Source organism: Rhineura floridana, chromosome 8 (assembly GCF_030035675.1).
Source record: "Rhineura floridana isolate rRhiFlo1 chromosome 8, rRhiFlo1.hap2, whole genome shotgun sequence".
Lineage (NCBI taxonomy): Eukaryota > Metazoa > Chordata > Lepidosauria > Squamata > Rhineuridae > Rhineura > Rhineura floridana.
The window spans coordinates 126,684,048-126,711,488 of record NC_084487.1 but is presented as its reverse complement, the minus strand read 5'-3'; the positions used below and the strand labels follow the sequence as shown (position 1 = coordinate 126,711,488).

The following is a 27,441-nucleotide window of genomic DNA, read 5'->3' as shown; positions in this document are numbered from 1 at the left end:
GATGGCGGTGGAGGCATCAGCCCATTAGGGAAGCCTCAGCCGCCATTGTGGTTGATGGCAGGCAGGCATGAACAGCGCGGGCAGCATTAACCAAAGGAAAGGTAGGTAGGTGTGGTGTGTGTGTGCCGGGGCAGGCTAGTGCCCAAGGGTCCCAACGTGTCTTGCGCCGGCCCTGTTCTCTGCAATCTCCTAACCCTGCTTTAGCACACCTTTGACTCCCTTGTCATCCAAGGATCCAACTGCCTCCCTAGATGGTCTCGTGCTTTGAATGTATTTAAATATTTTTTTTGTTTATGTGCTGCAGTTAAGATACATTAGAACATACCGTATATCAGTACACCAGTTTCCAGCCCCTCTCTTTCCAATATCCTGTATTTTGAAAGAGCCACAAAATATAAATTTTTTAAAAGGTTGGTGGAACTGTGTATGCGCAGCTGCAGCAAGGCATTACGTCATTTCTGGCAGCACTCATGGGGTGTGGAAACACCAATTGAAGGAAGGGGAGCAGAGAAGACCAATATGCTCTAGTTGGTAAGCCAGCCTACAGTGTGTACTGATGGCATGGATAGCAGATGCCGCTTCAACAAGCATTATGGCAGGAAGATATGTACATTACAATTGCAAAGCACCATGTACAAAAGCACTCTAGGGAAAAACAACCCATGTGCATTTCAAAGGCTATGTGCGTGCACACTCTGAGACTGGCGTTGTGTTGCTACTGCACCATTACTGCCACAAACAACTGGGGGGAGGGGGCTAAGAAAAGGCTGAAGCCATCACTGCAAAAGACAAGGCCCAAAATTTCAGTGCATCCTTTCAAAAATTGGAGAAATGGCCCCCAAATTTGGTGGCAAATTAGGTCATGATATTCAGGGGACATATCAGCATAGCTCTAAGACAATCTTAGTGTACCACCAGACTACGTATTCCTATCGCCAGAATGCCTTAAAATTCTCTTATAAAAAGAACCTCAATATTATCTGGGTATCAAATTTGGAAATGTGTTAGAGTCGTGGTATGGAATAAGCTTATTCCATCAGGATTTACAGAAAGCTCTCCTCACCCATTGAAGGAGAGAGATGTGTTCAGAACAAGCAAATTATAGAAGAGTAGGCAAATATGTTTTTCAGAACTTACCCAAACAAAAAGGAAGTGCCTTCTTATCTTCAGGTGCTTCCAGATGGGAGCTTTTTGTGAAATTAGTGCTGCTTATCTACAGAAGTGTTTTGTACTGCCCACATAATGTTATCACCATCAAAATGCCAACCCAGGGTTTTTCTTTGTTTAATCCAGATTTATCCGTTCCACAGAAAATCCAATAACTAAAAATAACTTCTTATATTTTTAGTTATCGAATAACATGTTATACAGCTCATTAGCAGCACATTTGTTGGGATGGGTGGTTTGTCACTTGTGTGGTGATGTTTTAATGGGTGGCCTATAATGCCACACTCTCTGCTTCTGTTTGGTCCCCAGCTAAGCACAACCAAGCCATGTTATTTTAGGTGGCTCAGACAATATGAGTGTGCCTCTTTCTGTCATTTGCAACCTGCAGAAGGCAGATTTGAATTTCAACGACCCAGTGAGAAACAGCTGTTCTCGGAAGATCTCTACACAGTATGTGTGTCAGGGATTATCTCAAAGACTATTATTGCAGGACATACATTGGTTTCTTGTGCAAACCTAGTCAGGTTGGTAACATTTGGTTTTGCACTTTTGTACACTTCCTGTGATTTTTTTTAAGGTACACAAACACAAGTACAGAAATATCTGCGTGCATGCTGTGATGTCCTTATATGTTAAAAACTGTAAATATGGTAAGTGCAGGTTTATATAGGGATATATGGTAAGTGAATTGAGTAAGAGGGGGGAGTACATGGGCTAGAATGCGGGAGAATGTTGGATGATTATTGGCTGAGGGTTTGAATGGCTGAAGGTATAAATGAGAGGATGACAGTTGAGTGAGGGGGAGTTGAGAGGAGAGTGATTGGAAAGGAGTTGAAGTGGGAGGCGGTTGGGATTGAGTTGACAGAGTTCTGAGGGAGGTTTGGATTCTATTAGGCTGATATTTGGAGAGAATATATATAACTGGAAACATAAGAGTGACACAATAGGAAACCATACGCTTGTTAAACATTCCTAAAGTAATCTTGTTATTTCCTAGTGTTATCAAATAAATACTTTTATTGGTTTACCAAAAGCCTGATCCTTGGCTGGGGATATACAGACCAGAAGGGAGGGCAGGGTAATTACCAAGGCTGGAGGGAAACTGTATCATATGGTGGCAGCGGTGAAGGGAGATATTGTAACAACGTCAAGTATCCAGAGCAACCCAGGATTGTATGCTTTATAGACAAAGATACAGGGGGGTTGTGGACAGCAAGGGCACACAGACACAAAGTAACAAGCCATAGGGAGACTAAGGCAAAGTCTCTAGCAGTATTGTTTACAAGGAATGGCTGGTGGTGCTGCCTAGCAGTGGGATCTTGAGAGATCTGTGCTAGAGCGGAGTGAGAAAAAATAAAAACGACGATCCTGACTGGTGGTGTCCTGAGGTGGTGCCTAGTGAAAGGCGGTAGCCACAAGCAGGTGGGAACCTGACAGGTGGAGCCAAAGGTGGGATCGTCACACATGCCTATAAAGGAAAAGCATCGTGGAGGGCAGGGAAGAAGTAATTGAGGAGAAGGACAAAAACACATACCCTCCAAATACATTTTGTCAAGCTCTGTCCACTAGTGTGGACAGCAAGTGATGGAGCAACATGAATATTGTGACTGGAGTATATGCATGCTCAAGTGCCAATTGTACACACAGAAAAACTGGATCTGAATAACCCAATTGTGAGATAACACACTGCTTGGAAGCACTCTATCAAACAGTAATCCATCTTTGACTCCGTATGTGAGTCATGCTTTCTACACACAAAACTGAACATACACCTATGCTGTTTGCCTAAACACAAGCCTAGACATACCTGTATATCTATAGCCATATGTACATGTTACTTATGTGTAGGGCATATGTGAGCACAGAATGCTGTGGTGTTGCACTTTTACCATCAGCCCCCTGACATGAGGTCTTTTTAACAATTGCACAACCAGAGGTCCCTATATGCAAGGAGCTCATGCATTGCCCTTTCTATACAGAAAACCACATGCAGTTATTAAAAAGAGAAGACCTGATTTGGGTTCTTGGGTATGCCCTATGCTTGAGGAATGTCTGCATAGGGTTACCTATATTTATACATAGGCTTAATAAATAAGGATTGTTCCACAGCTGTGACAAATTTGCTTCTAGAAATTCTCCTCCTGAAATTGTCTGAATTTCAGCAACCTTCCTTTTTTGGGAAAAGTCTTGGAGCAGAGCTTACTTTGAATTCCTCAAGATTATTAGTATTTTAAAGAAGGGATACAAGCACATACCACATAGGTTTATGTGGATTAAAGGGATCTGTCACAGTAGCACAACAAATTCACTTTAAAAAAGAATCAGACTTTTTGTGGTTGGAAAAGGGATAGGGAGATGTATTGAAAAGTGTGGAAGGAAGGAATGACTAACAAGATGATGTGTGAATTAAGGATGAATGCTCGTTGTCACGTAACCACCTCACAAACAAATCAGAACAAATGCTCAACAAAGACTAGATATAGCGCTTGTCCAAACTGACCTTGATAATCCATGTTTTCCATATGCGCTTTGTCATCTGACAGTCCCCACTAGCCTGTTCGCTCTTTGCCGATATAAAAACAACGCTTTTTTTGCGCCCGCACATGCAGTGGGGAGGTCCCATACTTCTTCTCACTTTTTCCCAGCTTCGCTCCTGATTGGTTCACTTTTCCCGGGCTTCTTCCCCCGGACAGTTGCACACATGCGCAAAAGTGATTGGACGGGAATGACGGAAGGGGTGTGGGGAAATGGCCAAGGGCCGCCCATGAACCGCCTACATCGCTAAAGTCTGGGGTATTGCATCCTAGCGCTATGTTGAAGCGGGTGATTCCTGGTTTAAAAAAAGGAAATTGCATTTTTTGCAATACTGCAGATGCGGATTTAAACGCTATTAACATCTGCGAAAACGGGCGACGTCGTATGGACCATGGAAAATTAATGAAGACACAAAGTGATCATATCGCTGATTAAACAGTCGTTTGGACGAGCCCATAATCTAATCTCTGTGTTAGCTTTGTGCAAGCAAACCAGGATGAAAGCTTGATAAACACGTCATTTGAAAGAGTTCTTTGAAATTTCAGGACTGACTACAGTTATGGGTATTACAACCCTGATTGTTGCATCCCTATAGCTATGTTCTTAAATTTTTAGACTTCAAAGTCTTGTGCGTGTAATTTTTTTCTTTCTTTTAAAACCTTTTTCTCTTTCCTTCAATAAAGTTTTCTTTTAAGAATATCAAGAGTGCATGCTCCTCTTACAAGGGAAATTAAGAGGACTGATGTCCTCATGTTCTCTTTGTGGGCCTCCTGGCGGACCACTGTGGGAACAGAATGCTGGGCTAGGGAGGCCTTTGGTCTGATGCAGCAGGTCTCATCTCATGTACATGTGTTCCTAAGCTAATGATGGTGAGGCAATGGAGACTTTTTTCGCTTGTGGTTGCAGCAAGACTGCTAAGAGCAGGCATTGGGCCCAGGGCAAGATGCAGAATCAGGCCCCTCCCCCTAAATCTTCCTGCAAATCAAGTGCTACTACTTTCTTTAAACATGTTTTTAAATGACTTAGGTTTAACTTCGGGTGAGAACATTTGAAAATAAATGAAAGAAATTTATCAGAACGGGACAGTTAATATGTTTATTAAAAATAGCACTGTATATTATATTATTTATTAGATTTATATCACGCCCTTCCTCCCAGTAGGTTCACAAACCCAAGTGAAAATAACTAAACTTCACATTTTCAGTACTACTGCATGGCTAAACTACTTAATTAGTAACAGAGCTCAGTGAACTGTGAACTGGGGCCTACTACTAATAGTTATGGTCTCAACATATATGTTGCACTTTGCCATATCTGAATCATATTAATAACTATTGGTGCTGTTTGTTTTATTTATTTTTTAAAAAGTATATACCGCTTGATTGTAAAAAAAACTACTTAAGTGGTTTATAGAAAAACATTTAAATTGCTGATAAAACAGTTAAGAACAAGAAAACATTTTAAAACAGTTAAAATAGCAAGACTAAAAAGATTAAGCACATCAGCATCTATGTGTCTGGATAGGCTTGCCTAAACAAAATAATAATAATAATAATAATTACTCCCTACTCAGGAGCAAGCCCCACTGACTTACCCAGTGTATGTAGATAGGATTGCAGCCTTAACCACAGCACGCTTCCTATTGTCCAATTTTATACTATAAGCTTCAAAGTAGCAGGGGTCTGCCTTACTTACTTACATTACTATAAAATGTGGCGTACACTGGTAGTTCTATAGACAACTTGACAGCTTGTTTGGAAAGAAAGGGGAGCCTGACTCTATACTCCTTCCCAGTTTGGTGGGATTTTAACTTTTAAAAAAGGGATCCCCTCAGTTGGATTAGGGTGAGAAATGGCACACATGTCATTTGTCTGGGTAGTTTCCTATCCAGTTAGGAATATATGCATGGAAGGAAGCCACTTTCCATGTATATAAGATCACTAGCTTAGGGTTGCCATGTTGCCATGTTAGCCAGGTTTTACTTGGATTCTAGCCATGCTACATGGTGCCTGCTTAGCCCATTGGGTGATCCGGATTCAGAGCTTTCATTTGTTTAAAAAAGCCAGTATTTAGCCTTTGTGGATCCAGAGATACAAGGCAAAATGTGCAGGCAGTTTTCTGACCATTTTGTGAGAAATCAGCCTATTCCTGCCTTCCGTTGTTGTTAGCCAATGAGGGACACCATAGTTGTCCTGGGGAAATCAAGAATTTTAGCCTGCCTGCCTGCTGCATACACAGAATTTAGCAGTTGAGAAAACTGCACATGCTCGCTTGATCAACACATGCAGCTCCACCCCTTACCGATAGACTTTCTGGTTGTGTCAGCAAAGAGAAGCAGCCTCCATCTCAATTGCCTCTGTGTCTCAGGGTATGTGTCTTAAGTGATGGATGCAATGGGAGGGTCTGCTTGCCATTGTGCAGAATGTAATAAAAGGGTATGAATCCACCAAATGCTCCCTCCCCTGAACAAACACAAAATATAAAAGCAAATCTCTCTGAAGAAAGGGCGGTTGAATTAGAATTTGCATTTTTTGGACCTGCCCCCACCCATTAAATGGTAATGCTGGTAATAGTGTTGAAATCTATAAAATGGGTGTAATAACTACAGGGTTGAGTGATATGGATTGTAAAGCACTTTGCGTGTGAAATGTGGTCTGTCTGTGAGCTCTGATTAATTATTTAATAAATAAAGGTTGTAGTTGATTAATCTATAAAGGCCAATTTGAATAAGCGGAACTGAGACAAACACTTTATGTTTTTAGCCAGTTTTTGCTCTTATTGTAGTGAGCAAAGCAAGGGGGCAGGCGAATTTCACTCCCATCCCCTCCACACACTATTTCTTGCTCTGTTTTGTTATATTTGTATTACATTCCACAACTGCTTTATAGCCAAACTGGGAAACGTGCATTTTGCATCCCTCACTACAGTTATCTTCAAGTTTACCATAATACACACATTTATTTAAATATATGAATCAAATCAATCAATAAGTTAATTGTAATCATATAGTTATGAATTAATTTATTGATTGATTTGATTTCATACATTTAAATAAATGTGTGCATTGATAACTATATGATTACAATATGAGAGCCAGTGTGGTGTAGTGGTTAAGGTGTTGGACTATGACCTGGGAGACCAGGGTTTGAATCCCCACATAGCCATGAAGCTCACTGGGTGACCTTGGGCCAGTCACTGCCTCTCAGCCTCATGAAAACCCTATTCATAGGGTCGCCATAAGTCGGAATCGACTTGAAGGTAGTACATTTAAATTTACATGATTACAATACCAGTGAATTCAGGTGGTACAATTAAAGCTGATTTAGCATTCTTGCCCAATAAACACATTACCCCCCCAAAAAAACATTTTTCAAAAAAAAAAGAAGATGGCAAAGTGGGATAACAATTGCTTGACTCCATGTTGTATAACCTCCCTGAAAATAAATCAGAATGAATATTCAACAAACAAACATTATCTAACATACCCACAAACTGTGTGCAAACAAATCAGGATGAATGCACAGTAAACAGGTCATATGAACATAACCTTAATGCAAAAGGTCTGCTTTGGGTTTTTTTAAGAGTGGATTTTGTTGGGCAAGAGCACTCTCATCATCTTATGCCGCTGCTATTGGCCTCAGTATACGCACTGTAATTGCAGTGCGTGATGCAGGTGCACTCGTATCACCAAGGACATATCCCAGCATCTATCAGATGTGCAAAAGCGCGGCAGTCTGGAAGTGACCTGCCTGAAAGAGATGCTCATTGACTGCTACAACCTCCCATTGATCTGTGTTCTTTATTCAAAAGCAGAAACAGCTTCTTCTCCATAGTTTAACACCTATTTTTCAAAAATAGGAAGCCACCATGCGGACATCACTCTTGTTAGTTTCAGAGATTTGTTTAAAGACAACCACACAGCAGCTGCGGAGCAGCCCTCCAGGACTGGCAGTGCAACAGAGCCAACCAATCAAGGCCCTTCTAGAGTGAAAGCAGGCCAGGAGAGGAAAGGGAAATATCATTCCGAAGGACGGTAGCGGGGGGGAGGCGGGGGAGCAAGTGGAACCTTCTTTTATTTACCATTTAGATGACCATACACTCCAGACTGCCTTGACCCGGCGCCATGCGCTTGATGGCGACGCTCCTACGTCAAGGGGATGATTAAGTTCCTGCGCACACTTTTTCACCGTCTTCAAAAAGCTCTTGTGTTTTCAGAACAAAGCCTTTCCCCCGAAGCTCTCTTGCCTTGTCAGTTACCAACACCGGGGAGGCAACCCATCCTAGGAAGGGGTTCTTCCCCCATGAGGGGACTGACAGCCAAACAGAACGGGAGAGGGGGCACAACCGCAAGCTCACCGTGCCCGCAGTGCTCCCGCACCAGGCGACGTAACCCCGGAGAGCGCTGCTGCTCTTGAAACGGAGCCTTTTAAACAAGAAAGCCGCCCTAACATCGGGGGACGGGGAAAACAGGTTGGGCACGGAAGGGCGGGGAGTTTAAGAGTTTCGCCGCTGAGTCCTGAAATGAGAAGAAGTAGCAGCAGAGCGAGCGAGCGAGGAACGGCGTCGTCAGAAACGGGGTCTTCGAGATTAACGCCCAGGGTGAGACGACGGGGCGGGCGCGATGAGGATGTTGACAATGAAGTCATTTACAGAGAACAGACGTCGAGAGAGATGGAGATCCTGCGCTGTTGCCACTGAAAACGTACGAACCGGAGAAAGAAACTTCAACATTGCTTTCTCCCTACGCATCAGCCGGCCGAAAGGCACAAATAAATAAATATCCCTGTAATCCCGTCCCTCTTTAAAAGCGCGATGCTGCTGAGCCACTGTTATTCGCGCGCCCGCGCGCGTTTAACAACCCCCAGGACAGCTTCGAACATTTACATGTTTATACCCCGCCCGCCCGGCCCGGTTGATCGCCTTGAGGTTTCAAAGCAAGGCTCTGACTTCAGGTTATAGAAACACGCAGGGGTGGGGAATGGGGATGCCCGCCTTGTTTTATTATCCTGCTAAGCAAGGACAGGTTCGAGGTAAATTGAGCACAAGGGCTGTAAAATAAAACGTATCTCTTTGGGCGGGGAACTTATCAAGAGTAGTTTGGAGCTGAAAATTATTGCTGCTTGTCCACCTTCTAATAACCTTTTTCCGTGATAGTTTCAAATGCATTTAAAATCCCCCCCCCAAAATAAATATTCGATGCAGGATGAAAGAGCAGCGATTACAGCTTATTATATCACTTGAAGTTGCATACATTGTTGGTCTGAAGCGTTTATAGAAAGCTTTTCCCCAACAAACCACAGCAAAATAAAAATAAAAATAAAACAAGCTTATCATCACAGCAGTTGCTAGAAACACACTTTTCTCCGTGTTTTTTTTTTAAATCTTTTTTGTAAGTTTCATAGAGCACAACAACGGCGCACATTTCCTATTCTGAAAGGTGCTTTACGCAAGAGAGGCTCACGGCAACTCCTGCCTTTTGTTCCAAGGCTGCTTCTGCGTGGACTACATTTCCCGGCAAGCTAGCGGGCCGGGTGGAAGAAAGACTATGTTAGGCATAAAAAGGTGTACAGAAACCTATTACGCTGAGCAATGAAGGTACATTTATGTAAAATACATCCCTGTTAGAGTAACTAGATTCTTTGCATTGTTTCTTAGAAACGAGATAGTGGCAGGAAACTACACTTGGTTGGTTGTTTTTACTGGGAAAATGGAATTGTGCTATCGATAAAGACGAAGGTAGAAGCTTGGTTTTTGTTTGTTTGTTTGTTAAAAGCATAGCTTTGCCGCTTGTTGAAGTGCTCGCGGAGCAAGAATGAGTGGGCAATTTTGCTTTTCTGTTTCTAGCATTTAGGCATACTTACGCATTTAATTTTCCTGCTAGATTATACTTTGTAGTTTACATCTTTTCGTTTTTCTCCACTATGGCTAGAACGTTCCTTTTTCTTTGCAGGTTGCATTTTTTATTTAAGAAATGATAATCTGACTTTGCTATTACAAAGTCCCCTCCCCCCGCAAGTCTAGGAGGATATTTCATCCTGATTGGGGTCTAGAAGGTGAGTGACACCAGCCTCCTCCCCAATAAGCCACCACCTGCCATGATTTTGGGTAGTACTCAATGCTAGTCCTACCCAGAATCGATCCATTGTAGTTAATAGACATGTAGTTAATAAAACCTAACTTCTTAGGTTAGACATTGTAGTTAATTGAACCTAACTTAGGTTCATTAACTTCACTGGGTGTACTCTGAGTAGGATTTAGTTTAACATAACCTTATGATCTTGGGGTGCTGGTTAGGGAGTGCAGGATACATTCATCCCTGCTGCTGAGTTTCAAACCACATGAGATTATTCCTCGGGGTCAGAAGTATCTATATTGTTGGTCATTACATTGGTTTTGCATAGGGCTGCCATGTCTCAGGGTTTGAACTGGAGTTTAGCAGTTTAGCCTCCTTTTCAGGGTCTCTGTGAGTCTCAGGGTTCAAATCCCCACACAGCCATGAAGCTCACTGGGTGACCTTGGGCCAGTCACTTTCCTCAGCCTCTGAATACCCCTTACCATGAAAACCCCTATTCATAGGGTAGCCATAAGTCGGAATTGACTTGAAAGCAGTTCATTTCCATTTTCAGAATCTCTAGGAGAAAAATCTTGGTGAGGGGCTAGAGAACCAAAAGGGGGAAAGCTCTTTTGGGTGTAGCTTGATAAGAAATTCAGCTTCCCTGTTTTCTGTTAGCTCATCCAGGGCTTCCCATGGGCATCTGGCTGGCCACTGTGAGAACAGAATGCTGGACTAGAACGGCCTTTTTGGCCTGATCCAGCAGGCCCTTCTTAAGTTCTTATATTGCCAGAGGCACCAGGCACACCCTTCCTCTGTCCCTTCACCTCAAGGTACCATCGCTTGCATCCATCAAGTGCTCCTGACCTCTACACATAACCTTGCTAGTTTCTTTCCACCCTGATCTGCCAGGCACTCCCCATGTCTCTCTGAGTCTGAGGCGACCATGGAAGTATTTTTTTTCTTAACTTAAACACTACAGCCTTTCCTCCAGCCCATGATAATCTTAGTTGCCATTTCTGGCAACTAAGGGCTCATTCACACTGGAGTTGAACTCCGTTTTAAAGATGAAGCTTTTCCCATCACAATGGGAGTTTAAAGATTACACTTCCTACCTTGCAATCGCTGTTTTCTGTTCATACTGAAGGGAAAGAGTCAATCACGCAGCTTCCTAATGACCGCGCCCTCTTAAGGTCAAACGATCACTTCCTCTGGTTACCTTGGCAACCGCGCATGCTCAGTTTGTTCCAGAGTAAGTTTCATAAAAAAAGAAAAAATCCTCAAGTTTGATTATTTGTATTTTCAGAATCCAGCAGAAATACAAATATAAGTTTGAACAATGTTATGCTTTTTTGTACAAGTTGGGGGGAAAGAAAAAACAACCACCGTTTGCAGAATGGGAGCCAGCAGGAAATGACATAACAAAGGGAGGAGCAGGGAGTGGGAGTGGACTCATAAAAGCATCGGAGCTAAGCGTCTAAAAGCCCCTACAGATACAAAGTACAGATGGTTTTTCCCTCCCTTTTTGGATTAAACTTGGATTTATTTGCTGCGGATTAAAAGCTGAAAGCACCAGGATGCCTTCCCTTTGCCTTCTATGTCATGTGATTGCTGCTAATTAAACGGGCATGCAAATAGAACCCATCTCACATTAAATTGCCATGTGAACCGGCCCTTGGATTATCATGGGCTAGAGCAACTCCCATATGACTTACATTTTTGAGGTGTAGTGATGATAACTGTACACAGTATTCCATCTGTGATCACACCATAGATTTGTAAAGGCATTATATTGATTATTGTTATTATTTGTAATGTTATTGTATTACTGCTTAGAGGACTTTTGTTCTAGTAAGTGGCATATACTGTAAATTGTGTTCCTTTTTTATTTATGAATCACCTTTCACATAAGTCTCAAGATGATTTATAAAATATAATAAAAGCAACTAAATATATGTTTATTTTATATTGTTTAACACTGTCAGGCAGAGACCTTTTCATCCAGTAAAGCTTGTTGAAACAAAAACGCCTGCAGTTGTTCCTGGAAATTACAAATAGTGGGCACCTGTCATATCTCAACAGGGATGTTGTCCCAAAAAAACCAAAAAAACCCCAAAAAAACAAAAAAACAAAGAAATGATGAAATTTTAAAAGGGGTAGGCCTAGAAGTAGGCATTGTGAGAGCAGGGGCACAGGATATAAATTCAGAAGAGCAAAATTACCACAGGCCTAACCACAAGTGCCAAAGACACTTGAAGAGAGACACTGCTTACAAGTGCCTGTACGCTAATGCTAGGAGCCTGCGAACCAAGATGGGAGAACTGGAGTGCTTGGTCTTAGAGGAGAGCATTGATATAGTGAGCATAACCGAGACCTGGTGGAATGGAGAAAACCAGTGGGATACGGTTATCCCTGGATATAAACTATATCGGAAGGACAGGGAAGGACGTATTGGTGGCGGAGTCGCTCTATACGTGAAAGAAGGCATTGAATCCAGCAAGCTCGAAACCCCAAAAGAGGCAGACTCCACAGAATCGTTGTGGGTGGTGATACCATGCCCCAGGAGGGACTTAATACTGGGAACGATCTATCATCCCCCTGATCAAAATGCTCAGGGAGACCTTGAGATGAGATATGAAATTGAGGAAGCATCCAAACTAGGAAATGTGGTAGTAATGGGTGACTTCAACTACCCGGACATAGACTGGCTGCATATGTGTTCCAGTCATGACAAAGAAGCAAAGTTTCTAGATATTCTAAATGACTATTCCCTAGACCAGTTGGTCATGGAACCGACCAGAGGGATGGCAACCCTGGACTTAATCCTCAGTGGGGACCGGGACCTGGTGCGAGATGTAAGTGTTGTTGAACCGATTGGGAGCAGTGACCACAGTGCTATTAAATTAAACATACATGTAACTGGCCAATTGCCAAGAAAATCCAACACGGTCACATTTGACTTCAAAAGAGGAAACTTCACAAAAATGAGGGGATTGGTAAAAAGAAAGCTGAAAAACAAACTCCAGAGGGTCACATCACTCAAAAATGCTTGGAAGTTGTTTTAAAACACTATATTAGAAGCTCAACTGGAGTGCATACCGCAGATCAGAAAAGGTACCGCCAGGGCCAAGAAGACGCCAGCATGGTTAACGAGCAAAGTCAAGGAAGCTCTTAGAGGCAAAAAGTCTTCCTTCAGAAAATGGAAGTCTTGTCCGAATGAAGAAAATAAAAAAGAACACAAACTCTGGCAAAAGAAATGCAAGAAGACAATAAGGGATGCTAAAAAAGAATTTGAGGAGCACATTGCTAAGAACATAAAAACCAACAACAAAAAATTCTATAAATACATTCAAAGCAGGAGACCATCTAGGGAGACGATTGGACCCTTGGATGATAAGGGAGTCAAAGGTGTACTAAAGAACGATAAGGAGATTGCAGAGAAGCTAAATGAATTCTTTGCATCTGTCTTCACAGTGGAAGATATAGGGCAGATCCCTGAACCTGAACTAACATTTGCAGGAAGGGATTCTGAGGAACTGAGACAAATAGTGGTAACGAGAGAGGAAGTTCTAAGCTTAATGGACAATATAAAAACTGACAAATCACCGGGCCCGGATGGCATCCACCCGAGAGTTCTCAAAGAACTCAAAGGTGAAATTGCTGATCTGCTAACTAAAATATGTAACTTGTCCCTTGGGTCCTCCTCCGTGCCTGAGGACTGGAAAGTGGCAAATGTAATGCCAATCTTCAAAAAGGGATCCAGAGGGGATCCCGGAAATTACAGGCCAGTTAGCTTAACTTCTGTCCCTGGAAAACTGGTAGAAAGTATTATTAAAGCTAGATTAACTAAGCACATAGAAGAACAAGCCTTGCTGAAGCAGAGCCAGCATGGCTTCTGCAAGGGAAAGTCCTGTCTCAGTAACCTATTAGAATTCTTTGAGAGTGTCAACAAGCATATAGATAGAGATGATCCAGTGGACATAGTGTACTTAGACTTTCAAAAAGCGTTTGACAAGGTACCTCACCAGAGGCTTCTGAGGAAGCTTAGCAGTCACGGAATAAGAGGAGAGGTCCTCTTGTGGATAAGGAATTGGTTAAGAAGCAGAAAGCAGAGAGTAGGAATAAACTGACAGTTCTCCCAATGGAGGGCTGTAGAAAGTGGAGTCCCTCAAGTATCGGTATTGGGACCTGTACTTTTCAACTTGTTCATTAATGACCTAGAATTAGGAGTGAGCAGTGAAGTGGCCAAGTTTGCTGAGGACACTAAATTGTTCAGGGTTGTTAAAACAAAAAGGGATTGCGAAGAGCTCCAAAAAGACCTCTCCAAACTGAGTGAATGGGCAGAAAAATGGCAAATGCAATTCAATATAAACAAGTGTAAAATTATGCATATTGGAGCAAAAAATCTGAATTTCACATATACGGTCATGGGGTCTGAACTGGCGGTGATCGACCAGGAGAGAGACCTCGGGGTTGTAGTGGACAGCACGATGAAAATGTCGACCCAGTGTGCGGCAGCTGTGAAAAAGGCAAATTCCATGCTAGCGATAATTAGGAAAGGTATTGAAAATAAAACAGCCGATATCATCATGCCGTTGTATAAATCTATGGTGCGGCCGCATTTGGAATACTGTGTACAGTTCTGGTCGCCTCATCTCAAAAAGGATATTATAGAGTTGGAAAAGGTTCAGAAGAGGGCAACCAGAATGATCAAGGGGATGGAGCGACTCCCTTACGAGGAAAGGTTGCAGCATTTGGGGCTTTTTAGTTTAGAGAAAAGGCGGGTCAGAGGAGCCATGATAGAAGTGTATAAAATTATGCATGGCATTGAGAAAGTGGATAGAGAAAAGTTCTTCTCCCTCTCTCATAATACTAGAACTCGTGGACATTCAAAGAAGCTGAATGTTGGAAGATTCAGGACAGACAAAAGGAAGTACTTCTTTACTCAGCGCATAGTTAAACTATGGAATTTGCTCCCACAAGATGCAGTAATGGCCACCAGCTTGGATGGCTTTAAAAGAAGATTAGACAAATTCATGGAGGACGGGGCTATCAATGGCTACTAGCCATGATGGCTGTGCTCTGCCACCCTAGTCAGAGGCAGCATGCTTCTGAAAACCAGTTGCCGGAAGCCTCAGGAGGGGAGAGTGTTCTTGCACTCGGGTCCTCTTGCGGGCTTCCCCCAGGCACCTGGTTGGCCACTGTGAGAACAGGATGCTGGACTAGATGGGCCACTGGCCTGATCCAGCAGGCTCTTCTTATGTTCTTATGTTCTTATGTAACCGAACAGCAGCAGACACACTGAAAGAGATGTACCCATTGAAAGTCTGGTTTTGAGTTGTTGTGGGATAGGCTTGATATTTCCTGTTCCTTTCCAAACCATCTCCAACATGGAATTCACCTTTTTCACAGCTGCTACACACTGGGCTGACATTTTCATTGAGCTACTTACCATAGCCCCAAGATCCCTTTCCTGGTCAGTCACTGCTAGCTCAGACCCCATCAGCATATCTGTGGTGAATTTTTTTTTGTTCCAATGTGCATTGCTTTACATTTGCTTACATTGAAGCATATATGCCATTTTAATGCCCATTCCTCCAATCCAGAGAGCTGTTTTTGGAGGTCTTTGCTGTCCCTTTTTGGTTTTACCACCCTAAATAATTTGGTGTCATCAGCAACCTTGGCCTCCTAACTCCAGATCATTTACAAACAACTTAAAAAGCACTGATTCCAGTACATATCCTTGTAAACTTCACTCCTTGAAATGCCTTTATTATAAGAATTGTCCATTATCCCATGACCACTAAACTTACTCAGGGGTCTTCAGTCAGGGACTTTCTCAAAAGCTTTTAGAAAGTTCAAGTAAACTATATTGTTATGGGATTTGGGGGATGAGATGGATGATTTATCTGAATCCCTTTTCCAGCCTCTGATTTGGGATCTGCAAAGGAAGAAACCTGCTCTACTGGTCAGATGAGTTCCATTCACAAGTTAATGGATTCAGCCAAGTCTGTCAAGTGCCCCCTCCCCCAAACAAGCATAAGAACTCTTGCAGGAGAAAGGCCTCCCCCTCCCAACAAGGAAGTGGTTTGTGTGTCTATGTGAGAGTTAGTCTGTAGACCTTGGGGACTAGGAAGACATACCGAGAGGCCTGCTCTCTGTACCATGGCTTTGGAGTACCTCCCTACAAGCCTGATGGAGAAACAAGATCTATTGGACTGTTAATGTTGTGACCCCGTCCATCTTAAGCTCAGGTTGCGAATATATGTAAATAAAAAACATATATCCTATAAGATACCATCATTTCCGCTGACATTCCAAGGTAACCAAAGCCTGGATAAGCGCAGGTACCCCTGGAAGTCTCACACTGCTCAGAGATTGGGGTGGTATGCAACAATATTTTATCTGTATTTCATCAATTTGCTTTGTAAACTGCCCTGGGATTCAGTTCAATGAATATTGTTCAATAAATAGATAATAAAACAAATGTGCTTAATCACAAGCTGGGCTTACATGTATACACTGTGCTTATGGGGTTTTGTAAGAAAAATGGACAGGTCCCCGCACCCAAGGACCTTGAAATTTTAATTTCTACAGAGGGGAAGGCAAAAGGTGAAGGGAAAGAGAGGCAAAGGCAAGACATGGCTAGAAAGGAATACATGTAAGGAAATGCAGCTCTATGTATGTTTTCTTGGAAGTAAGTCCCACAGTGCCCCATAGGCTTTACTCCCTAGTATTCATGTTTTGAACTGTAACCTTAGGATTTCTTTCATCTGTGTTGTGGCCAGTGTGGCATAGTTGTTAGAGAGTTGCATTGGGGCCTGGGAGACCAGGGTTCAAATCCCCGCTTGTCCATGAAGCTCATTGGGTGACCGTGGGCCAGTCACTGTCTCTCAGCCTAAACTACCTCACAGGGTTGTTCTGAGGATAAAATTAAGAAGGGGAGAACCATGTTGGTGTGCCACCTTGAGCTCCTTGGAGGAAAGGTGGGATATAAATGTAACAATAAATAAATAAATACATTGGTGGAGAGGATTCGACCTTAGGCTAAATGGAAACAGTGGGTTTTGAGGAAGTGTTCCTTCAAATGGCCTTTCTCAGGCCATGGTTCCCCTCTTACCTTGAGCTGTTGCTGTTACACTCCTGCCTGCATTTTATATGCACTCTTCTAATTTCATTTGGGGGAAATGGTTGTTTAATTTGGAGCTTGGAGCTTGCATCTTATGATGCTGTTAGAAACTACCTACTATCACATGTAAAGTGCTTTACAATCCATATCCTTTTAATCCACACTTAAAATCTGTGCTAATTATTATTCCCACTTTGCAAATAAGAAGTGAAGGAAAGACGTAACATCTTGCCCAAAGCCGCTGGTAAGCGCCAATTCAAATATACATAGCTAGCTTCAGGGAGACAGATGAGGTATTGCATTTGAGTACTTTCCCATGCTAATCCGCCATGTACATGAACAGTCAGCAAATTAAAGAGATTGCTCTGCTAAAACCTTTCTCCCTGGCATACTAGCTTTCTGTGTGCAAAGGGCTTTGACATGGGGAAGTATTGACACCTGCATTTCTCACCTCCACCCTTCACACTGAAGTGGCGCAGTCCAGAAAGAACATGACTGTACTGCAAGATACAAAAAAGAGATGTAACTGAAGTTGAAATATTACTTTAACTATTAATGCAAAGATAAACTATTAGCTCGACATGATTTCCCTGTGAACACTTTATCCTTAATTATGCCATCAATTTCAGTCAAGTGACATTTGCAAATGAAATAAGAACTCACAAAGGTAGTGTTGGCCCCAGGGAAGAGGAAATAATGAAACAGGAGGCAGGGCTTCATATACATCACAATTCTTAGGGGTGCAAAAATGGTACAGAATGGGCCAGAGGCTGAAGAATTTAGCTAGAATTCCTAAGAATTTCTTTCTTTTTTTTAATCCCTCATGGTTGTGAAGATTAAAGTATGTGGGCAATATCTGGTGAAATTTCAGAAGCCAGAGGAATTGCTGAGTCATCAGCAGGAAGGGCTTCCGTGCCTACATAGTTTCTCAACCCTTGTCAGGACTAGCAGGAGCAGAACAATTATGGTAAACAGTAAAAATCGGAGAGTAAATCAACCAAAGAAAGAAAAATTGTGAAAATATATTTAATTAGCATAATTAATATTCAGCTTTTGTCATAACATCTGGATAACCTTGGTGCTGTAAATTGGAGTATTTTTTAAAGGATCAGATTAGTACACATAGCCTTAGAAACTGGAAATATGATGCCTTGTATTGGAACAACTTTTGCTGAAGCAGGAGTGTGTACAGTTTTGGTTTACACAATGCTTCCTCAGATGGAATGGAGAGGTCCATGCATATTCTCTTGTATTTTTAAAACTAGTTGGCTGTATGATTAATTACTTAAAGAAGCACAGTTAATCAGCTAGTAATATTAAACTTATGATGGCTCTAACTGTGAGCTGAATGATGTTCTCTAAAATCTTCACACTGATAATTATTTTGCAGTGCTTTTAAAAATGCTCCAAAAAGCGTATTTGTAGATAAAGTTAAAGTTGGGAGAAATCAATAGAAGCTATGAAAATAAGAATTCATCACTAAGATCAGTATGCTTTTCTTTTCTTGCTATATTGACAAAATTAAGAATGGACTGTTTTAAGGCCTTTGAGACTACTAGCAGTCTTAATATAACTTTGATATCCATGTATTGTGAATATAAGCCATTGCACCTAATTAAGCTAACAAAAATAATAATTTAAAACCATTATACCAATAAGACAGGTATTTGAACGTTTGCCATCTTCATTGGGATCTCTTTCCAAATGTATGGAAATTAATAGAAGATCTAAAATTAATGTCCTGAGAGGTAGTGATCCGTGCACATAGAAATCTGTTGGAATAGGTTATCCGCAAACTCATAGGCAAGAAGCAATGTGAATGTATGAGCTGTTTCACACAGTCTTGTTGACTGTTGACTGTGCTTTGTTTGCCGCCCTGGGCTCCTGCTGGGAGGAAGGGCAGGATACAAATTAAATAATAAATAAATAAATAAATAATCTGCATGTGTAAATAAACCATTGCAGATGAATCATTGGAAACAGAACTTTAATAGCACCTAATGTCAATTCAGGCCAAATTAATACATTATCAGAGTGGCACAATGAGATCTCAGGGAAGGGTTAGTAGGTTCCTGTAGCAAGTTCCTGCATCAATGCTATTGACCCTAACTGGGAGAACAGTGTCATGGGAATGTCCCACATGATCTGTCCCTCCCACATGTGTTCATCATTTCATGTGTTTCTGGAGCAGAGTGTGATGAAGCACCCATACGTATAGAGTAAAATAACGGGACATATGAACTGGGCCTTAAACCAATGCTTTTCAGCTGGGATAGTTCGGTGTTCAGATGAGAGTCATCAAATACTGAGTAATCAAGTGATAAGAGATCAAGTGATGCAGAAGTGTCATTGGCTGCAGAATTCTATACATGGCTACATAGAAATAAGTGGGTGTAGCACTGCAACCAGACTGAGGGGGGCAATCATGCCCCCCTCCGAATTTCAGACTACACATTAGGATCATCTGTATCTGCAGTCTGCTCACTGATCCTGCACACTGCCTAACTATTAGTATAAATAAAAACAATTAATTGAACTTTATATTACCCTGTACTGCTAATATATATTGTGAAGTATAAAAAATAACCACAACTGCTTTTAAAATACACTGCCTTTTTTGCAAATTAGCCGGCATAGATTTTTCACATTGGACCATTTTAAATTGAAAATACCCCCATGCCGTTCTGTTGTTGCCCATAAGCTCATTTCAATACAAAATCTTACAAAGCTTATAGTCCTGAACTCAGAAATGTTGCTTAACAACCCTCTAAATTTTCATGGTGATACACAAAACAGACAGAATCGAGAGTTCAAAGCGTAAAATGGAGGGGGAGGAAATCCAGACCCCTGCTATACTTTTCTCTGTCAGTGGTCTCATAATTTGTTGAAATTAATTAAAAATCAGCCATGTTCACAGAGTACTTTTAATCCTATTGCTGACTTTGCCCTATACTCTAACCTTCATCTTCTGCAGTTTAAAAATTAAAAAAATACATAGCTGATTTTTAATTAATGTAAGAAATTTAACATTGGAGTCCATGATAGCACAGACATGCTCAGTAAGAGCCAACTGTCAGTGTTCTAAAAGTCAGACTAACAGCTGCTTTGTTTGGCTAATCAGGGGGCCACACCCATGCCAGACATTTTCCCACTTTAAACAGTCATGTTTTCCCCCAAAGAATCCTGGGAGGTGTAGTATGTGAAGGGTGCTGAGAGTTAGGAGACTCTTATTCCCCTGATAGAGCTCCAATGGCCAGAGTGGTTTAACAGTCAGCCCTTCTTCTGAGGATTGTAGCTCTGTGAGGGGAATAGGGTGTCTCCCAGGATCCTTTGAGGGTGGATGTGGCCAGGGACAGCTTTGGTTTAAATTTGGGAGACTATTCATGTCTGCTGTAGAATAAAAAGGTGGGGGGAACCCTGAAACATAATACTTATTAACAATGTTTTCCTTTTGGAAAGCAAAGGGGTTTCCCACTGCCCAGAGCCCACCACCCAATCTCCTCCCTTCCCTCCCCCTCTTCCCACCCCCTTCCTCCCTATCCCTATTCTTCCTCTCTTTCCTCCTCCTTCCCCTCCTCCCTTTCCCTCCCCCTCCCCCTCCCCCAGGTCACTTTTCCTAAGCATGATTGCACAGGAGTAAATCCCACTGAATAAGCATGCAAATGATCAAACCCCCACTCCCCTCCTTCTCCCCTATAATCTCCCCTTTCCTTCCCCCTCCCCCTCCTCCTTCCTCCCTCCTCCTCCTCCTCCCCTCTTGGTCAGTTTCATCTACGCTAAACATGATTGCACAGAAGTAAATCCCACTGAACCAATAAGCATGCAAATGATCAGACCTGTCTTTCCCCTCCCTCTCCTGTCCCCTCCTCATCCCTTCTTCCTGCTCTTTCTTTTTCCTCCTCCCCTGCCCACTCCAGCCCTTCGCCTTCCCCATTACCCTTCTCCTCCCTCATGGTCAGTTCCACCTATCCTAAATTGCACAGGAGTAAATCCCACTGAACTCAATAATCATGGAAATGATCAAACCTGCTCTCCCCCTCCCACCTGCTCCCCTCCCCCTCCTCCCCTCTGCCCTTCCTCATCCCCTCCCTCCATCTTTCCTCCCCCTCCCTCCTTCTCCCCCATGGTCATTTTCCCCTAAGCATGATTGCAGGGGAGTAAATCCTATTGAACTCAATACTCATGCAAATGATCAATCTATTCTTAGCAAACTTGCACAGAATCTCATTTTTTACCTCCTTCTCTTCTTAAAAAGCAAATAAATTCACTAACAGGCAAAAAATCCTTGCAGTTTAAGAATATACCTATATAGCCAACAGATATTTCTATCAAACTTTAAAAAGCAGGGATATTGGGCAGCTTTAGTGAATGCACCTGGAGAGCAGGAAACCTGACCTTCTCTCTGAAATATTATACTGCTCTACAAATTTGTCAAAATGCAAACACAATTTGGGTTGGTCTTTCACAGTCCAATCCTCTTCCTGTATAGCTTGGAAGAATCTGATAACATGTGCCTCTGAGCATATGGTGAGTGGTGGCGACACCTGCAATTGGGACTGCATCTCCAAAGACAGAGAATTACATTTTTTGTATGTTTGTTGGTGTTCTTACTTTGGTTCTTTCCTGTGTTACTAATGTTTCTACAGAGAATCTAACCTAGAAAATTGTATTTATCTCATTATTCATCCTAGAAATCTGTGCCAAATTTATTTTTATTCATTTCAAAGCCTTTTTATTGGTCAATGTTATATGATGGTGAAGACAGCCTTTTTTGTTTCAAACTGGAGGTTATATTCTGTTAATATTTTGGGTGCATTGAATCTAAAACTACAGTTTGTTGTAAAATCAACTGATTACGTTGCTGCCTAAGCAATTAATCTTTGTTGTTATGTGCCTTAAAGTAGATTACGACAGCGATCAGCTATAGTGTGTGAGCTCCCCGTGCTCCAGCTGATCACGTGCTACAACTGATCGCTGTCAGCTGGAGAGTGGCGGCTAGAGCGCCCCATGCTCCAGCTGATCTCACGCTAATATGGCAGTGCCAGCGGGATGCTGAAAAGTGGGGCCCTACTGTACATGTCATGTTACATCACGCATCAGATGTTATGGAGGGAATATATGGATGGTTCTCCTGCTTTCTTCAACCCCCGCACCACTCTAGCAGAGCTGAGGGGGCCCAGAGTGCTATGAAACCTGGCTTTTTATACACTGTCTCTTCTATGGGAAGGCGTGTTCCCATGGTCTTTTCTCATGATTTTATTCCCACAGATTTGTCATACACATTCTCATGAGACAGTCTTACAAACACCTTTCTGTTGCCATAGATTTCTGTATTATAAACATAGATGTTCTCCGAGATTAATGTCAATTCATAGATGAACTGGCCAGGTTACTGCTGGCCATTTAGAAAATCTTACACAGGTCTTTCCTGTTTCTTCATTGTATATGTTCTAATGCAGACTTAGTTATTTTGAATCTACTATCTTGGCTGTACACCCAGGCTTCCTGGAGGTACAGAAATGCTTGTCTTTTTAAAATATTTTTTCTCCAACTCTGAAGGGGGGCAATTTAAAACTGCTCCTGTTTTACTGTTGGCTCTTGTGCCTATAGCAAATGTTATACATTTGTTCAATAAGTCTTAAGCAACTTCTAAGCAAATTGAAGCATGTGTAAATGATTTCAGCACATCATATGCAAATTTTAAGCCATTATCTGGATCTTTCCATTACAACTGTTTTCACTGTGTTGGAAGTGGGGCAAGAGCAACTTCTGTTTTGTTCTTTTGTTTATGTTCCAGAAGGGAGATAGAGCTAGGGTCCTCCAGATGGATAGGCTTGATTACCTTTACCTGTGATGCTCTGACTGACTTCCTTCCGTTGTTAGACTGGTACGTCTTAAGGAAAGCTTATCTGCCCCACCTCCTTCCACCCTTTCCACTCTTCTCCAACTGTCCGGGAGAGAGGACACACGTTTGTCTTTGCTGTCTCTCTCCTAGCCATGAGGGCACTTCCCATGCCTGGGTATTGCGCCTCCAACTTAGTTAGTTAGTTAGAACTAGGTATGCCTTTCTATCTACTATGTGTTTCTATAAATAAAGTAGCTTTTCTTATTTTACTAAGTCTTAAGTCTCAGTGACCCTGATGCAATGTAAAAGCCTGCTTTCTTAGGTAAACGCACGCACACACTGGCACACTCACATTTCAGACCGCTGTTACTGTCTGCTTAACAAATTTAAACACAACACCACACTGTTTCTAAGCTGTTTGTCTGTGAAAATCTAGAGTGTAATGGAGGAGGACATTAACAAGTACAAGTGGGATCTGTAATACAGCATTGCAATGTGTCCCCGCTTTTTGAGTGCTCCAGTTTAGGTCTTCAGTTAGCCTGGAACATGAGTCTTGCAATCCTGTCCAGACCTGAAGAGAGGGAGCTTCAGCAGTGGGGAAGGGGAAAAGGACACATTTTTATCTCCACACTTGCATCTGCTTTTTGGAATCATGGCTGGCTGATATATTGAACAGGAACAACTGTTAGAGGCCGAGCGTACAGTGCAATGCTTTCTTACAGGGACTACTTGCTCTGTTTAATAGCAAACTCAGGTGTTGGGGACTGAATCCAGGACCTTTTGCATGGAAAACATGTGTTTTACCACTAAACTATGGCCCTTCCACAACAAATATCTCCAGGGCTGACTTTAATCACAAGCAAGTTGGGAGATTGCATGCTGGGATAATACAAGAAAGATGTTGACACCCATGATCCCTAGCAAAGGAGACAGTGGCAGCATTTATTTATTTCTTATATTTATATCCTACCTTTCTTTTACTATAGAACTGAAGGCAGCACACATATGGTTCTCAGGCAGACACCCATCCAGGCACTTCTCAGATCCAGACCTGCTTAGCTTCAGCAAGTTTGTGGACTTGTGTGCCTTTGGAGCATACCCTGAATTAAATCAAGATGGACTACAAATAACATCTCTGATTTTAATCTTCCCTCCGCCATGAACTTTGGGCAAGCCATTTCCTCAGCTTTAGCCCCTTCTCTATCTGCAATATGGGAGATAATAATACTGACCTATAGGTTGTTGTAAGGAGTAGAAAAAGTGAAGTGCTTTGAAGCATGATATACATGCAGTTATTAAAATTGCAGAGGATGCTGTTTATTTAGAGCATGTATGAGCTGCCCTGTAACAAATGTTATTAGGCTGGCTTACAAAATAAAATAAGATCACTGGTCTTAAGCATGCCTGGCCTGGATCTAGGTCAGTAGTAATAACAATGTCTATATTAGAATAAAACTGAAAAAGGGGAGAATAAAAAGTATTACATAAAGGACTTTAAAGATCAAAACCAGAATTTTAACTGGAATCAGAAACAGCCTAGAAGCTTATGGAAATGGCAAAGCACTGGCATTATGTGTTTTTATTCCTTGGATAAGACATCATGCCAGGTCAGGGGCTGTGAGATCCTGGAGGCAGACTCCTCCTGAATATCCCTTTGCTTCAGAATCACCACCTGAAGCATCTGGGGACCGAGGCATTATAGAGCAGACTTGTTTTCTGTTGCTCTAGAGCAGGATAGGAATTTGTAGCCCTCTAGATGTTGTTGGATTACAGCTCCCATCATCCCTGACCGTTGATCATGCTGGCTGGGGCTGATGGGAGTTGGGAGTCCAACAGCGTTTAGAGGACCACAGATTCTGTATCTTTGCTCTAGGGAATAGGATTGGAACAAATGAGTTGTATCTGACTAAGTCACAGACAGACATGACTAAATTAAGTCCATTTATTTCAATAGGTCTACTCTGAGTATGGTTTATTTGGATAAAACTCAATGGGTGGAAACAGCAAGGAAGGAGATCACAGCTAAACATTAGGAGAACATCCCTAATGGTAAGAGCTGTGCAGCTGTGAAACAAACTACTTTGGGAAGTGGGAGAAGGTGGTGGAAGTGCTGAAGCAGAAGCTGGATGGCAATGCGTCCACATCCTGGATCCTTCATCAAGCAGGAAGTTGGAGTAAGTGACCTTTGAGATCTCTTCCAACTCCATGATTCTAGGATTTTACTGTTCTATGGTACAGGTCCTGCAAGAACAACACGTTATATGTATTTAAAAATAATACTTTTAAGCTGGCTTGAAAGCTTATTGCTTTAAGACACCATCACCACTCCAGTGAGCAATTAATTGTGGTGGAGAGCAGCTTTGACAAGGAAGCTATAGATTGTGGGCCAAGGCCCTAATCCCAATCCCCAAATTGTTTGTTGTCAAGTGCCATGGCTGCAACTGTCACTCACTATATATCCTTCCTTCACCTCTGGGTTGGCAATGGTGGGGACTGGCATCACCCCTCAAGCAGCTGGATTTAGCTCAGGGGCTACCTGTTATACCCCACCACTTGAAGCCACATCTGTATGTATTACTATACTGGCTCCAGTGATACTTATGATTTGAAGGAAACATAGCAGTATGAAAATATTTCCAAATTACTTCCTGGATCCAAACTCATTGAGCAAATGTTACTTCGATATTCATCACAGCATATAAAAGAAGCCCAATTTGCCTTTCAAACTTTATTTGTAAGGTAGGGCTGAGCTAAAACTACCCACAGGTTACTATAAATATTTTTGACAGTGTCAAAACTATCCTTTTTGCTGATTGTTTGAAAGTCCTTAAGAAATGTTTGCATTTAATTTATGTTGAACAGTGGTTTGCTCTCTCTGTGTTACCTGCCCTCAGCTATTACATAGCCAAATCTGACTCAATATAGTATTGCTGCTCTGGGGTCCTTTGGGAGGAAGTGCAGGATATACATTTAATTAATTAATTAATTAATTAGAGATCTCATTCTATTCACTATGCAACCCCTGGCTGATTGGGGTCACCCATATGACTGAGCCAAGAACGATTACCCTTACTCTCAATTGTCCTCAGTGATGTCAAATCTGATTGGCTATATAGCTTCATGATATCGTGTTTATGACCCCTGACTGACTCGGAAAAGAGAAACAAGCAAATTCTTGGGAGAGGGATTGTACTGATGCAGCAAGGGGGAGACTATCAATAGCTACTGATCATAATGGCTCTATACCTATGCTGAGGATCACGAGCAGGAGAGTGCTCTTGCACTCATGTCCTGGTTGTAGGCTTCCCATAGAGGGACATTTGGTTGGTCATTGTGGGAAACAGGTTGCTGGATTTGATAGACCTTTGGTTTAATCCAGCAGGACTTTTCTTATGTTCTTATGACTTTTTAAAAAGTGAATATTGGCACAAACTATCCCCCCCCCGGATATATTTCTACTTCATTGAAATCAGTGTTTTTGACCTGGACATTGAAATTGGGGGATATGTGTTGCAACATATGTTTCTGTTCTTAGATCAGTAATTTTGACATGCTTTTTAATTATGCAGTTATTTGGTAAGTAAATCCATATAAATAAAAAATACTAAAGTAATACAAGCCAACAATTTGGTGTTGCAAAAATCACATTAGAAATCTGTGTAATTAAAACCCATTTGAAGTTCAAGCTCCACAACCAATACAAATTGATTTAGTTTTCAGGAGTCATGACTAAGTTCTCTGCTAAAGGAGTTCAATATACTTTCTACCCTAGGGCTCCATTCAGTGGAAATGCTATAAAGGCCTTTTTGTGTGTGCTGAAGCCTGCTGGAAACTGTGGAGCAGATTTCATCTTTTTCATCCTGTTCAGCAAAAATTTGCTTATCCCATGAAACTCTTTATCATGACTGCTGGAGCCTTTCACACAGAGCCAAAAGGTGGCAAAGGCTTCATTATATAATCATTATCACTTTCTCTTTTCAGCATGAACAAAAATATCTTCTTCTACCTTAACGTTTGTTTGAGCTAAAATAGCTCTGAGGTTTTGCTTGATCTAAAACATATGGGGATATTCTTGTGGAGGGCAAAGTTTTATAAGGGAGCACTTGACATGAGGCAACTCAAGTCTTCTTACGGAGAACTACTATAAATGTAGCAGACAAGTAAGTGGGTGGTGACTTGGCAAGTCTCTGGTCAAAATCTCACCATTCCCTATGACAGCCCTTTAAGGAAATATCAAAACTACCTAACGTAGATTCCTTTACCCTCACTGACTCTAACCCTAATCTCAAGATAACCAGAACTCAGCTCTGGATGTCATTTTTAAAAATTGTTTTGGTTGTTTCTATTTTCCTTTGCAAGTATTACAAGTATTGATATTGCTCTGATCTTCCCATTAAATGTTCATTTTGGTCCATTTATGCTAGAAGCCTTGTAATCAGTTTCTTGTGGGACAAAGAAATCCTGTTTTTCTTGCCTCCATTAAATAGAATTCTTCAGAAGGTAAAATATTTATGATTTAATGTTATTTCCCGCTTATTTTCCACCCTGTCTTTTATATTGTTTGGGACTAAAGTTCTCATTTCAAGGTATTACACAATGGATAGTACCCAATAAAGTCATTCTGTTAGTGCAAGATTTTCCATTTGTGCAACAGAACTTCCTCTCCATTTCCTCTCTCTGTGCACTCCCCCCATGCCTTCTGCAGATCTGCTC

General features: G+C 41.8%; 2 long non-coding RNA genes across 2 annotated transcripts in view; one reads left to right on the top strand and one right to left on the bottom strand.

Moving 5' to 3' along the window:
* The window catches only part of LOC133390039 (uncharacterized), a 21,026-nt gene extending 11,387 nt beyond the window's left edge, over positions 1-9,639 (bottom strand). The window contains exons 1-2 of the long non-coding RNA XR_009764281.1: positions 9,564-9,639; positions 7,783-8,396 (exon numbers count right to left, since the gene is read on the bottom strand). This is a non-coding gene — a long non-coding RNA (uncharacterized LOC133390039). The remainder of the gene's footprint in view (positions 1-7,782; positions 8,397-9,563) is intronic.
* On the top strand, positions 9,145-27,441 carry LOC133390038 (uncharacterized). Its single transcript, XR_009764280.1, has 3 exons — positions 9,145-9,297; positions 24,683-24,902; positions 26,501-27,441. It is a non-coding gene; the product is annotated as an uncharacterized LOC133390038 (long non-coding RNA).